Source organism: Sylvia atricapilla, chromosome 1 (assembly GCF_009819655.1).
Source record: "Sylvia atricapilla isolate bSylAtr1 chromosome 1, bSylAtr1.pri, whole genome shotgun sequence".
Taxonomy (NCBI): Eukaryota; Metazoa; Chordata; class Aves; order Passeriformes; family Sylviidae; genus Sylvia; species Sylvia atricapilla.
In genome coordinates, this window is record NC_089140.1 from 114314617 (window position 1) to 114329252 (window position 14636).

Genomic DNA, 14636 nt, shown 5'->3' on the forward strand with positions numbered 1-14636 from the left:
TCCACTTTTTGGGGTCCCCAAATCACCTTGTTTAAGAGAGAAAACACTGATGACTCCTTACCTCCTCTCACAGCAAGACCCTTATAAATCCACTCCCCTGCAATGTCCATCTCAACATCTTCCACTGTCACAAAGGAAGAGTTTCATTCCCCAGATGTTTCTACTAACATACTACTATTGTTACGTAGACAATATTTAAGACAACACACACAGATGTAACGGACTAAGTCCTCATGGACTTAGCTCCTTCAATATTTGCATTTACAGACTATTTCCTGTTTGGAAAAAAGACCCCAACAAATCCTGTTAACATATTATAGTCCTCTCAGTGGCATTTAATATTTTTTTCTTAAATGTTTATAGTCCTCAGTGCTCACCACACATCTAAAGCCACTAGCAAAAAGCAGATGCCCTCAGAGACAGGCCACTAGAGACATGGAAGGACTATGGAAACCAGGGGAAAATGAAGCAACTGGAACGAGTAAATAAACAAGACAAGCATAAGATGTAGCTAAAATGCTGAGGAGAATGAAAAAGGACACTCAGTTACTCGCATTCATTCATTACCTTATGAATACAACAAAATCACAATGCAGTGGATCCAGGTGAGGGCAATGCTACACCTACAATTAGTGGGATCTCAATTTCTACAGGGCCATTATTACATAAAGAGCTCAACATACATACAGAAGGGGCTACATTTGTATGAATAATGAAAACATTTACACCATTTGACAGGATTAAGTGAAAAGATAAAATAATTCCTACGCTTTGCAACAATAAACATGCTATTGGATAAAAGACCTTTCCTTATGCACAAAAGACAAAAGTTGTCCACGATAACGCTGATTTCTAGACCACCTTTTTCAGAACCTTCAGGTGTCAGAAAGTGTCTCAGGCATAATACTGGACAAAGATGTACTGTTCTCCTTGTAACTGCTTATAGTCATAGTTTTATTAAGCTTTTCACATAGATGAGGTAGGAAGATTTTTCAATGAATAACAAAGTTCAAAGTATTCTCCACATGAAGCAGAGAAGCATCACACTGCAAAATGCAGTCACATGCATGTGCCCAAAGCCCACTTGGGTGCTAGTAACAAAACACAACTTCTCTGTCAGAATTCTTAGAATTCATACAATTTACCAGATCTTCCAGAATTTGTGAAGCACTGATTTTGCTAGGTCTCCAAACACCCTGATAACTCCAGATTAGATAATATTTGAATTTCAACCAAAAAAAAAAGTGCCCCAAAACCCTTATATGGAAGATAAATAATACAAAATATGAATAAAAAATAATCGAATCTTTTTATTATTAAAAAGAGTAACACTTTCTTTTTCCAGATTCAAAATTCCTATCTGAAAATCTGATAAAATAGTTACACTTGAAAATATTTTAAAACATTTGCTATCTCAACTAAAAGGATAATGAAGACAATAGAGAAATATCACCAATAATCCTCCTCCTAACCTGCTTTTCATACTTAAGAGGGTTCAAGCACACTAAAGGAAAACAACAGTTTCATGGTTATTTTCTTTCAAAATAAAAAAGCAGTAATGGTAATGAGAACACAGTACTGAGAATACAGTATTTGTCATTTTTCCTTTTATATAAAACAGCAAATCTAGTTTCAGTTCCTGAAATCAATCAGCTTTAAGCCAAAGGAAGGGTCCTAGAAATATTAGGATCATAATAACGGGAAAACTCAGTAAGGAGTTAATAGCATTAGAGTCATCATGGGTATTAAATATTTCTTTAAGGAAACAAAATGGAAAATGTTTACTTACCCTAAGGAAACCGTGATTCTTTAAGGTCCGCACAGATCCCAGGTGAGCACGTACTCACACGGACAGGACCAAGTCCTCTGAAGTCAGTTATGTCCATCCAGGCTGTGCCTGTGAACCCTCCCAGCTCCACACAAGGCAAAGGACTCCCCAGCAGTGCCACACTCACCACTGCCCCACCTAGCAGAGCCAGCAGCAGCGGCAGCTCCCACTTCTGCTCCTCACTCACACTGTGGCACAAATCCAATCACACGTGCCACTGCCATCAATGCACTGCTTCAGCAAATGGCAACCTCCCTCTCTCCTGCTGCTCCCAAACTGTGCTCCCACCTCAGGGGTTTAGGTGCTGATGTGACACGAGCCAGCAAGGTTTGCTGTGGTTGATAAAAGGGAGCAGGGGTATGGGAGAGAAATACATGGGCAAGAGTTGACATCCTGGCTGGAATTGTTGTGTGAGGTTTGGAAAGCTGAAACACCGACTGAATTCCCAGTTGAGGAAGAAAGAGGATGAACAAGCGCAACCCAAGAAAGCAAGGAGTTGCTGCTGCTCAGGGTGGTAATGGAGCAAATTAATCTCAGGATGCCCCAGTCCAACCTCTCTCAGGTTTATCAACAGTAAAGACCCACTCAGAGTAAAGGACAACAGAGACTTTTGGTGCCTCTATTGCCCATGTACCTGGAGGAGCCAGCATTATCATAGCATAAGTAATGATTTTTCCTCTTTTCTGTACCAGGTGACCAATAGCCTAAAAAGCACTGACAAGCAGTCACCTGATTAAAAAGTACTGACAAATGAAATCTACTCTGTTGGAGCACTAGCTGGGGGAGCTGAGTTAGTGAAATCATGAGCAAGAGACAGCTGATGTAGCCACTCACTGTGGCTCAGAAGAGCCAAAATGACTGTGAGACAGCACCTCTGTTTGTAGAGAGGAACAGCTGCCCAGAGAAGCTGCGAATGCCCCATCCCCAAAGGGCTCAAGGGGACAGGTTGGATGGAGCTTTGAGCAACCTGGTCTAGTGGGAGGTTTCCCTGCCCATGGCATGAGGGCTGGTACTAGGTGATCTTTAAAGTCCCTTCCAACCCAAACTGTTCTATGACTCCAACTACAAACTTCATCCCCTCCACATGGGGCTCTTAAAATGGCACAAATGTTGCCAGACCTCCTGAAGATGAAGGAATCTAACCCCACATTAAAGCAACCATGTAGCCTTCTCTGGCTTTCCCTGTGCTGTGGGCTTACACATAAGCCTCTCACTAGGCAGTTCCATTTTGTGGGGGAGCAGATTGAATCCTCCTGCTGATATAGCTGTTGGAAGGGGCTGAGGGCAGAAGTGGCAAAGTGCCTGCACTGCTCCAGGACAGCATGCTGGGACCTGCAGCCCTGCAAGGCTCAGACACCCTTCCTGGATCAACAAGGATCAACGTGCCTACTGCACACCTGTATGGGCCTCCGAGAGAGAGCAGGAGGTCTGACTGGCTCTGTAGAAAAACACTGGATTTTTTGCAGGAGAAGCTTCAACTCAGAGTAGCTGCAGGCAGCAGAAGATCCAGCTTCCCACCTGTGGCTTTCAGAGGTCCCTCTTAGAGAGAACTAACTTTCCATAAGGGAAGATCTCAGATGGAGAAGCTGATCCCATCAATGAAAACAGTCAAGCAGGTAAGAAAAAACCATGCAAAGATGTTGGGGCATTGATGACTTTAGGGGTGCCTTTCTCCAAGTTGAATTAAAATCAACCCTTCTGACTGATTCAGGGGTCTACATCCCTGCTTGTGCTTGGCAGGCCATTTGATCTGCATTTATTTGAACAGCATGTCACTTTTTAAAAGAGACATCTGAGGGAGCCTGCTCACCTTTGCCCATATTTAGAAAGAGAATCCTGGCTTTGGTAGGAAGACATTGATCCTCCCCCATCTGTTCTTGGCTGAATAGAGGTGGAAGGCGAAGGGGCAATGAAGGTCCTTCTGTGGTTCTGCATCTGGAAACTCAAGCTGAGGCATTGACGCTGGAGGACAGAAAGGAGGAAGAATGGGCATTGCTAGGGTGAGGCAACCAGAAAGTGAACTTGGCCATGAAGTCTGACTAGGCCAAGAGAGGCTCACACCTGCCCTTTCACAAAGTGGAATTTAATTTTCTGTCTGCTTTTTTGTGTAATTTGGAAGAGTTTTGAACAGCAAGCAACATGTACAAACACTTGACACAACTGTCTAAAAATAAGCACTGCCAAATGGCTGGAGCGACAGATCTTGGCCCCCAGAGCCATGTCTCTGGCACTTTGGCCTTTTGTATGGCAGGCAGCTAGAGGGGAGAGCTGGCAAGTATCCTACCTGACAGCAGCTGGGAATCAGCCAGGACTTTACAGCTCCTCCCCTCATAAGCTGATAGACAGATAAGAAAAGACAAAGGGGTCCAACACTGAGACCCCAGTGAGACAAGATGGCATTGAGAGGTGGGTGATGCCACTCGGCCTTCTGCATTTTCAGACAGCAATTACTGCAAATAACCATTCGAAGATGTAAGCTCCGGCTCTATGGTACAGTGATGCTTCATGTAAAGGGAGCATGCACACATATGCAAACTAATCACAAAAGAATAGACAGTTTTGCTGTGCGGGTTTTAAAATATATTTATATACAAGGCTGTATTTATCTTATCTTGAACTTCAGTCCCCACTTATAGCACACACCTCAATTCAGGGAGATCCTGCTCCAAGGATTCAAGCTCTAGCCTACAGTGTAGAGGGGTGGCTGAGGGAGCATGGTAGGACAGCAGTGAGAGCATGCACAGGCTGCAGGAACGCACCACCAAATCCAGGCATGCAGCAGGAGAACTGCCTGCGAAAGCTGCTGCAGGTAACTGGAATGATGTGGGCAAAACAGTGAAAATATCTCTCCAGCGATCTTAGATATAAACATAAGAATGACTTAGAGATAATAACACATAAGAGTTCACCCCTCAGGGAAACAGCCGAACATCTAGAACACAATGAAATAACATAACCACTGAAACTAAAACCAGGCAACCATTGTAGTCTGCTGTTAGCGACAAGCACATTACTAATATCTGCTGTGTGCAGAATGATGATTATGCTACAAGGAATATAATACAGAAGATAGAAAAATACAAGATTCATCAATACTAGATTTTATTTAAGGTTTTGCTTTTTTGTTGTTGTTGCTTTGGGGGTTTTTGTTTTAGTTTGTTTTTTTTTTTTTTTAAACATGCACAAAACAGAAACCTACAGAAACTGCAGGTGGTTGAGCAGAAAAAAATCCAATTCCTTCAAACCAGTCTGAAATTTGGGTAGCAATGGAAATAAATGCGCTAAAATTATTAAACACATTTCTTTTCTTGTGGGCAGTAAATACACAGATTTCAGTAGTAAACATCTTTTAAATATACATATCTTTTATTAATTTATAAAGCAAGCACTTGGAGGAAAAAACCCACTAGATTCCTGTGGGACAGTAACTATGACACAAAAATAGGTATTTATATCGATATGACTATTAAGTTTAAATTTTTTTTCATGGTCATAATTCTATGCAATTCTAAGACCTGTACTACAGTCATGAAATTTGGACAACCAGCTTTTTAATTTTAGAAAGTAACTCATTCTTATAACATGCTACACTAGAAAGAGCATTACATAACTTTTTTTTTTCAGAATATAGAAGAAAAATTCTATCATGCTGCCCTTTCCTTTCCCCTTAAGTTTCTGGAAAAGTAGAACGTGAACTTACTAATGTTTATTTTAGCATGACCTAATAGTCTGTAATTTATAGAAAAAAAAAAAATCACAATACCAATCCAGCATCTCTTTGTTGGCTTTCCATGTTCCAGATTACTTAGGTCCACTTTAAATCTTGAGAGCTCAGTTTTGGTTACTAAATGTTCCAAAGGATTCCTGGTTATATACTAAATTAAAGGAAACAAGAGCTGCCTAGAGCTAACCCATCTGATGATTGTGGGTTTATGGAATTTTTAAGAATCTCTATAGCACTGCATAGATGTTTTTCCAAAAACTTTGGAGAGACTGTGATACAAATAACACTGTTAGTGTAATTACTGTCAGAATTTTTAAAACCTGCTGAAGTGTTTTCATGTGTTTTGGAATCACACCACCACCATTACCACTCCTCCTCCTCAAGAATAATCTGCAACCATTTTTAAAGTGATGATGCTTTTGTGAAAACAAATTTTGGTTACTATTTAATCTGCATATAGGCTCATGCTATTTTTGTAATAAAATACAAAAGCAAATCCTGTACATGCACATGCAAGCACAAATGCAACCTAAAGGTGCATTAGATTATACTCTAATATGGTCAGGAACTAATCTGCTATTTTTAAGGAAAAGTATTTTCCTTTGTCACAAGACACCTTAAAATGAGCGTGAATGTGTGGGCATGATTAGCAGTACATCTAGGCCAGTAATATCTTCTATCTTCAGTAACAATCAAAAGTACAGAACAGGTCACCAACGTGTGATATTTCTCTGATTCTCTTCAGACCACCCCCTCCTTTGATATCAAGGAATTTCTGAACCATATGTGGTTTCTGTTTAGCAACTTTGAGCACATCACTGTTCCAAGCAATAGTCCTCTATTCTCCTAGAAATCATATAATTTTTTATAGTATCTATAACATATGCTTGACAAGTCATCCCACAGGTCTCTCCGCTGCTGAATTAATGGAGAACCTCCTCTTTTTGAAGTCTCTGAATCTGCCTTCCCTCCTAAGTGTGCATGCTTTTGTTTTGAAAGGCAGTGGTTAGTCTTCATCTTCCCTCCTCTGCAGATGTCCACGACATTGCCCTCAATTAATTCCTTTCCCAGACCACAGTCCCAATTTACAGAAATGTTCTTTAAAGGAAGCCACTCCATGTAGCTCATCATCGTTATTGACCTTCTCTAAGCTTCTTCCAGTTCTAATAAACCTTTGAAGACTCCAGAAATACACACAGAACTTGAAAGCAACTCATACACTCTTGTAATGACACTTTCAACATTTATTCTGTACATTTTTACTCTAATATTTGGATTGTGTTTTGGTGACCAATGAGTCCATGATCCCACAGGATCGCCAATCGCAATTCCCAAATCTTATTTCCTCAATGGTAATACCCAGCTCAAACTCACAATCTAATATGTAATGGGGATTGCTCTGCCCAGTTATCCTTCCTAGTTACCATCATAATTTATCTACATGGAATCTTATTACCCATTTTGTTGCACAGTCTTCAGCACTTTAATATCCTTCTATTGCTCTCTACAGCTAGCTCTCTCCTTCACAGCAGTTACTCACCCAACTGCTCATCCCTTACTGATACCATTCATGAATATTTTCCACAGATCTCTGTGGAACTTAATTGGGACCATCCTTTAACTGAGAACCTTCTATCCTTTGATTGTACCTCTTAAAGTGTCATTTACTTGTGCAAAGACCTCCTCTCTTACATCAACTGAGTCTCCTTAAAAAGTCTTTTTGATAAAGTTCACTTTGATTTTTGAATCAGAACACCTTTACTTCTTGCTGATGCCTCCCAAGAACTCCAATTCCCCGAGACAGGACCTCCTCACAAATGCTTCTTTGACTCTTCTCACATCATCATTCCTATGCAGTTGGCCACCAATTCTATGCTTTATTACAGCACCTACCAACCAAAATCAAATTTCAGATTTGCCCGGTACATGCCTGCCTGGCCCAGACTACCCGTGAAACCATGATTTTCCATACTTGCATTTCAGAAGATCTTTCTGAACCTGAATACTTGAGCACATACCATTTAGACAATGTAATTACGTTGTGGAGCACAAATACATTGGATAGGTTTTACACATTTTGCTTTTTGAGACAGTCACCCAACAAATCATAACTAAAGATGTTTTTAACGGTTTCAGCTATCATTCAATTAAAAGGGTTTCTGGTGCTCTAGTCCTGCTAGTTAACACAAGCTTGAATAAGAGGGGCAAGTTGGTGGTTGAAAAAAATCTCAATACTTCATAGAAGTTGCAAGGACTGTGCTCAGACAAAGCCTTTCACAGGAGCTAATTTCCCTCATGATGCTACACTAGATGGTTGGGAAGATCAATTTTGGAAAAAAAAAGACAAGTCATGCAGGACAGAGATAAAGTGACTGAGAGACAGGGTAGTCTCCCCACTATATAACACCACATCCTGGGTATAGGTGGCAACCATGCAGTAGTGCAAAGCCTGTGGCAGAAGCCCAGTCCTGCCCTGAGTCACACTGCCAAAACAGCATTGCTTGAGGGCAAAAGCTGTGACAGAGTTTAACATTGCTTTTTTGTAACCTTGAATTTTTTTAAACCATCCTATTACTGGAGCTATTCCAACTAAAATGCTGATGATCCTGGTTGCCCTGTTTCCTCTGCCTCTTATTCCAGCCCTCTCAAAGAAAGGCAACAAGAAAGAGTGGCCAATTTCCAAGCAGTCACTTCCAATACAACCTACAATCAAGGAACTGCTGTTCTATCTGAAAAGAAAATACTTCATAGATTATTGTAGCTTTACAGTAAATAGAACATGTTGCATTTAGCCATAATTGCTTTTGCTACTACTGCTACAACTGTGATGCTGGATGATAGTATCAATGACCTTACGAGCTAAAACACAAAAGCCTTAGGGAAGGTTAACCAATAATGCAGAATACTTAAGGGAATACCAAAGCAAATCCCTCTTCAAAGCTGTAACCGGTGGGCCTTTCTGAAGCTGCACAGCACAGACACTGAATGTATTTCTGACTCTGCTCATGCACCAGCTTTGTGCAGTGCTGTTTGCACACACCTAAACAGCTTACTTTAACTACAGTGACTTCTCAGAGCCCCCACAAGCCCTGTTGCTACGGGAGCATCCTTGTGAATGAGGTAAGTACGTAGCTCCGCATTTGTTCCCATTTCCCACTTGGCATGTTGAGTATTCTGCTCCAGAGCACTGTGATGCTGTGCAATGCAATTTGCGATGCACACCTCAATGCATAAGAATTCTGAGATCTGATGCCAGATTAGTGAACAACTAAGAGCAGTCATGCATAATTTAGGGCTACACAACTGAACACTGCAGTGGGAGATAAGGCGGGTTAGTATCCAGAATAGCCACCAAGATTACAATATTCGGATTCAGGTGACTGGCAGCAATGACTGGATCAGTTTCAGGCAGCAAAACCAGAATCTGCCAGAAGTCCACACAGATTTTGTCCTGGAGCTGCATCAACAGAAAACCACTTTGGGAGCTCCTGTCAGCCTGACGAAATGCTGTACCCATGTGGTCACCAAACAACTTTACCATTAAATCACAAAATAATCATCTTGTTACTGGCAGGGCAACCAAGTCAGGAAAGCTGACAGTAGCACAAGCTTTCTCCACGTTGTGTCAAGGGGCAGGGATAGGGTTCCCTGCTGTCACAGAAGCAGATTGTGAATGCATACGCGTTGCCCGACTCAGTCTCAGCTCCACCTCCAAACACATTGGCTTAAGACTTTCTCAGTCTTGATGGACACTGTTTACCACAGTAAGCATTCACCAGTTCTGGGAAATCTGTGATGAAAGACCCCATGTCCTGAAATTTAATTTTTTTTTCTCCACAGTCTAAGACACCAGGCTTCTTACAAGCTCTCATCTTTTCTTAAAGCAACTTAGAATCTGTTTCCCTGATTTCAAGCCTACATTAAGTGATGCGAGAAAAACACATGCAAGACTTTGCCTTGAACAGCTGCAAACTGCTAGTAGGGCAGGCTTCCAGAAAGGTGGAAGGAAGATGGTGACAAAAAAGATGGAATAAAAATAGTCTTACGACTGTATGGTATGCATCAATGTTTCATGCACGTTATAGGAAAAAATCCTGGAGAGCAGATGGGAACATGAAATAGAGATGCTTTTGTGAATCCCAGAGAATGTCTTCCTCTAAAGTGCTCTCCAACAAGATGCTTGAGCTCTTTTCACACTGTGGGAAAGCAGCTCTAGGCTAGCAAAAAATTTGCAATCAAAAAGGTATGTTTAGTTTAATTTTATTTTTAAAAAGTTGTGAAGAGATGAATTTTACAACAGTTGTGTGTTCAATTAGTTTTTCAGACAGGTGTTTAGACAAATGGATTTATTTACTGATTTAGCTGATGGTGAATTTTTTTCAGTGAAAAATAATGACCCTAAAAAAAAGAGCAAGTCCTGCACAGAATGCTCCTCTACATGGTATACACAAGAATCAGAGTAGCCAGGAAACATTTCAGCTCAACTGACGTAGTGGTCTCAATCTCAAATACCTCCTATGTTTTGCAGGGTGTTGGAGATAAAAACGCTTGACCAGTGTTTTGTTAGAACTGTTAAGGTTTAGCACCTTTGTACTGCCTGTGTCTTGTTCCCTTCCAGAAACGCGTAATCGATCACAATCTTCTGGGGGTTCTCCAGGAAACCTTCCTTTCACCACTCTGCCTTTGCTGAGCTGACAAATTCAAGGATCAGATCCACCTTTTGTTTATCTTCTGAAATCTGATGGCTATCTTTTAGCTACTAATTCCCCTCTTCATACGGGCTGCAGCTTTTTTATGAGCTAAGAGAAATCAGAAAAAATAAAGATGTTACTAGTTACCCCACTCATTACAAAGTCTATTTTAATACTGCTAACTAGTTTCTTCCCTCATGATTATTTTCTCCCAGTCCTTCTTTTCACCGTGTGCCCTTCAAAACTGCAAGATGCTTTCCAAATCCTTTGCACATAAAACATAAGCTACTCTAGGTTTTTCTGAGATATGTAATGGGGTGCTTTGGTCACTATTGTTTGAAATGTTGAAACTTGAAATGTTTTGAAACTGTTGAATAAGGAATTTGAGTATAAAGGGTTCTGCTTTTGGTTGTTTGTTGAGTTTTTGTTTGTTTTTAAAGCAAAAACTAATATACATTACATATTTAACTGCATGCACAGGAAACTAGCTGTCCTTATGCTGAAGGACAGCACTCCCTAGCAAAATAAATAAAGACAACAGGCAAACTGTGATAATGCACTGCAAGGTTACCTATCAATAAGCTTCATCCAGGAGTGTTAGAGGAGTATTTCCTTAGAGGGGAAAAAAACAACCCAATACCAACAACCTGACATCTCCTTTACCTGCACTTTTTATGTCAAACCTCCCTCTTAGACACTATTGTCACTCTTTCTATGGCTCTTGAAAATTACTGTAAAATACACTGCTAAGGTAAGAAACTTCTGTTGCAGCTTTTAGATCTACACAAACTCATTCTACCACACAGAAGATTTAGAACAGCAACACAGGTGAAAATTCTTTGTGTACTTCACCCTGAGTGAAGATTGAGCACAGTAATGAAACTCGGAAACAGCATAGCTTTGTGTTTGAGACTGCTCTAGGATGAATAAACACTCTGAGCATGACTAAGGTCTGGAGCAGGGGGGCAGCATAACCAAAGCTGGGGAAGGCTGTGATTAGCGAGGAGGAAATGAGAGATCAAATCAGTAGAGAAAAGAGGCAGAAATGTGTGAATCATGTCTGGTACTTGGCACAGCAAAGAAATATATCATTAAAGCTTTAAAGAAAGACTGATGAGAAGATGACATTTCACTGAGGGGAACAAGAGTGCATAAAAATGAATGCAAAAACATCAAAAAGTGTGATCAAGAGCAATTTGCAATTGTGGAGTCAGGTACTGGACAAACTACAGAACATGAGTCAGCAGCACAGATGTGACAGTCACTGACTGGGAGGAAGGCAAACCAACACTTGCTAAGCTGAAGGACATCACAGAGGCAGGGGTGTAGGCAGCAGCAGAAGGAAGCAGTCCCATACGACACCATCCATTCTCTATGTCAGTGCATACCCCTGAAACATGTGACTCCCTCCAGTCTTCAAACTATCTCCCCCTGCACCCAACACGAGCAGCAGAGCTCCAGGGAGCATGCAGGTGAGCCATGCCATGGCTTCAGCTCAGTCGAAGGACAGGCAGCTCCTTACTGCACCTAACTGCGCTGGGCTGCTTTCCCCACAGCCTCAGGGCCCCCAAGGCAGGGAACAGGCAGTGAGCTCCATGGAGACATCAACACCAAGAGCAGGGTGAGCACTCCCCTTCTGGAGATCTCCAGGCTTTTCAAATAGGGCAAGATAGGTACGGGACAGAGTTGCAAAGATATGGACACTGAGGATAACTGATCTGAGCAGCTAAGACAACTTGATGCTATTCCTCACAAAATGTCTTTTACACAGAGCACAGAGAACAAGGGTAAGGAGAAGACATGGGAGGTATCAGGGAGCTGATATAGCAAGGTTTCTGAGAATCCCTTCAGTACAGCTAGACTGGTAAGTAGGCAAGGCTAGCTGAGCAAAGACCAGGGAGAGCGGCAGGAATACTGACAGTAAAGGCTGATAGTCTGGATGAGAGACTAAGAGAAATGAAAGGATGGAGGGACAGTAGCTGGAGTGCAGAAGTTTAGAGGTGGTGAGTGAGTGACAGCACATCTGTGTGGAAGAGGAGCCCACAGAAAATAAATAAAACAGGAGTCTGACATAGGTTTGAGAATGGCTAAGTTAAATGGCAAGGGAAAGGCTGCTACCTGAGAGATGGAGCAACGCTCCAGAAAGGTAGTTTAAACCCTCCTGCAAAGTTATTGTGCAATTGGGCATGCAATACTTACCGGATCGGTTTCCTCCTCCAGCCTCCACAGGATCCTGTAGCCGTTTCTTGGGTATTGTTCACAGCTGAGGAGACAGTGCTTTGCAGCAGACCCAGGCCAGGAGGACACTGTGGTATAGGTGAGGCTATTGACCTTTTTTTTGCTTTTTCTTTTCTTTTTTTTTTTTTTTTAAACCCATTTACCTCAGGCCTCTGTTGTGGCACTGTGCACCATCTGAGAGAAGAAAAATAATTCACTTCTGGATTTGGTGGCAATGTCACTTGCAAAACCACAGCCCTGCGCATGTATAAGGGCACTGATCAAAAATCCTGTTGAGTTTCTTTGTCTTCTGCTATATCCTTTGTGGTCCCTTGTGCTGATTCATTCCCGAGGCCAGGTCCAGGTGTGTTTTCTCTCTTTCATTTATGTGGGCAGTCACCTGTACCTGTCCATCCCATAACGATTCATATCCAGGTAGGCTCAGTCATAGAGCCTTGGCAGACTCTTCAAAACTGATCGATTATTATAACCAACTTTCTTACAACCTCCACCACAAAAAGCAGCACTCTTGCCTACCTGGCAACATGTATGGAGCATCTACCTCTACTCAGAATCTACCTTTACTCTGGAGTAAAGCAGGGCATGGGTAGTGAGCCAAGTAGGAAGAAATAAAAATTCCAGTTCATTAGAAGCGATCAACCCAAAGAAACTCGGAGTGGAACCCAGCTCACCACAACAAGCATTTACTACAGTCACTAGTCCTCTGTGATGCAACACTGAGAATTCAGTTCAGCACGGACACATGATGCTGTAAGAGAAACTGCACTGTATTCAAAGTAACATCCTACTGTGCACTAAGGCATAGTGAATTGGATTTGTTAATTATTTCTCAGTAATCATCAGCCTAGAAATTCTTTCTCACTTCATCCATTTTAAAGTTCACAAAGGGACAATCTTACCTATTGTCTGCTTGAGTGAATCCTATGTTTCCATACTTTCAAAAGGAAAATAGAAGTAAAGAACAGAAAATGCAGTGAATTTAGCATGCGGTTTCTGTTTGTTAAAAAAATAATTTTCAGCATACGGTTAGAATATAATAACGTAAAAAAAAAAAAAAGGGAAAATATCCCCTCAATGGGTTATTTCTCATCCTCTACCTTTAAAAGACTACTCTACTAGATAACACAAACAGATTTTAACTACTGTATTCAAGCTCTTCCATAAGCCACTAAGACACCAAAGGAATGGGTCAGATGGATATGTACATTTCAGATCTGCTAAATCCTGGTCCCATCTCTCTCACATCCCGCTGTGCAACTTTGAGAACAAAGCAGCTCATATCTAAGGCATATCAGCTGACACATTTTTATCAACTTCCAGTCCTTGCTTAAAGAGAGAAACAAAACTACTTAACCAAATCCAGCATACCTCTCTTTCAAGTCTTCCCTCCTCTTGCAACAAGACCCATCCATCTCTAGTTTCTAAAGTGCACCTAACCAATGTGGTCTTTCAGAGCCTCCACTGCCCATGAGCAGCTGCAGAGCCACACTCCTTCCAAGGCTTCGCTGCTCTGGTGGCAAAACCTAAGGAATCACTTCAGCTCTTTGCTGCCAAAGCCTGCAGGTCACTGTGCATCGCAAACTGAGCCTTGGAGATTTCTATCAGATGCACAGGCTGTTCTTTATTTTCAAAGGCTTGGATATTAAGAAGACAGCACTACAAAAAGGAGGAGTATCTATTTACAAACATCATTAGCAATTTACAAGAAAATGAAATTAATAGGTCACACAGGAACAGCTGAAGCACTGAGCAGCTAACTGGATGTTTCAGCTATCTTAAATTCAGTATTGCATCAAATGTTGTAAGAGAGCGACAGATCACAAACGCCAAGTTAGTCATTTTCAGTAACAGTTCTCATGGAATTTTTTCCTTCTAAATAATCAAAACAATTGGTCATTGGTCCTTATAAGGAAAAGTGCCATACCAAACAGAATTTCATAAAATACAGCTGTTTTAACTTCACAGTTCCCTCCAGCATATCCACAGCACCTGAGTTTTGGGGCTGCATTTTTATGTTTGTGTCTGGTTTTTTGTTGTTTGTTTGTTTTGTTTTGTTTTTTTTAAACAAGATAGCAAGATAAAACTATCAAAATTATTGGCAATGGAGTAACTTCTTCAGATTCAGAGTCACAGGTTTCATCTGTTTTTATGACAG

General features: G+C 41.2%; 1 protein-coding gene across 7 annotated transcripts in view; it reads right to left on the reverse strand.

The window, feature by feature from the left end:
• The window catches only part of PLAG1 (PLAG1 zinc finger), a 52378-nt gene that overhangs the window by 12295 nt on the left and 25447 nt on the right, over window positions 1-14636 (reverse strand). For 4 of the 7 annotated variants that reach the window (XM_066331307.1, XM_066331274.1, XM_066331322.1 and 1 more), the window contains exon 2: window positions 12443-12655. The exons of 1 other annotated variant lie outside the window; for it this stretch is intronic. The gene's annotated coding sequence lies outside the window, so the exon portion shown is untranslated. Of the gene's footprint in view, window positions 1-12442; window positions 13493-14636 lie in introns of those variants that run through there. 2 more of the 7 variants (XM_066331298.1, XM_066331282.1) reach the window with 2 other exon arrangements.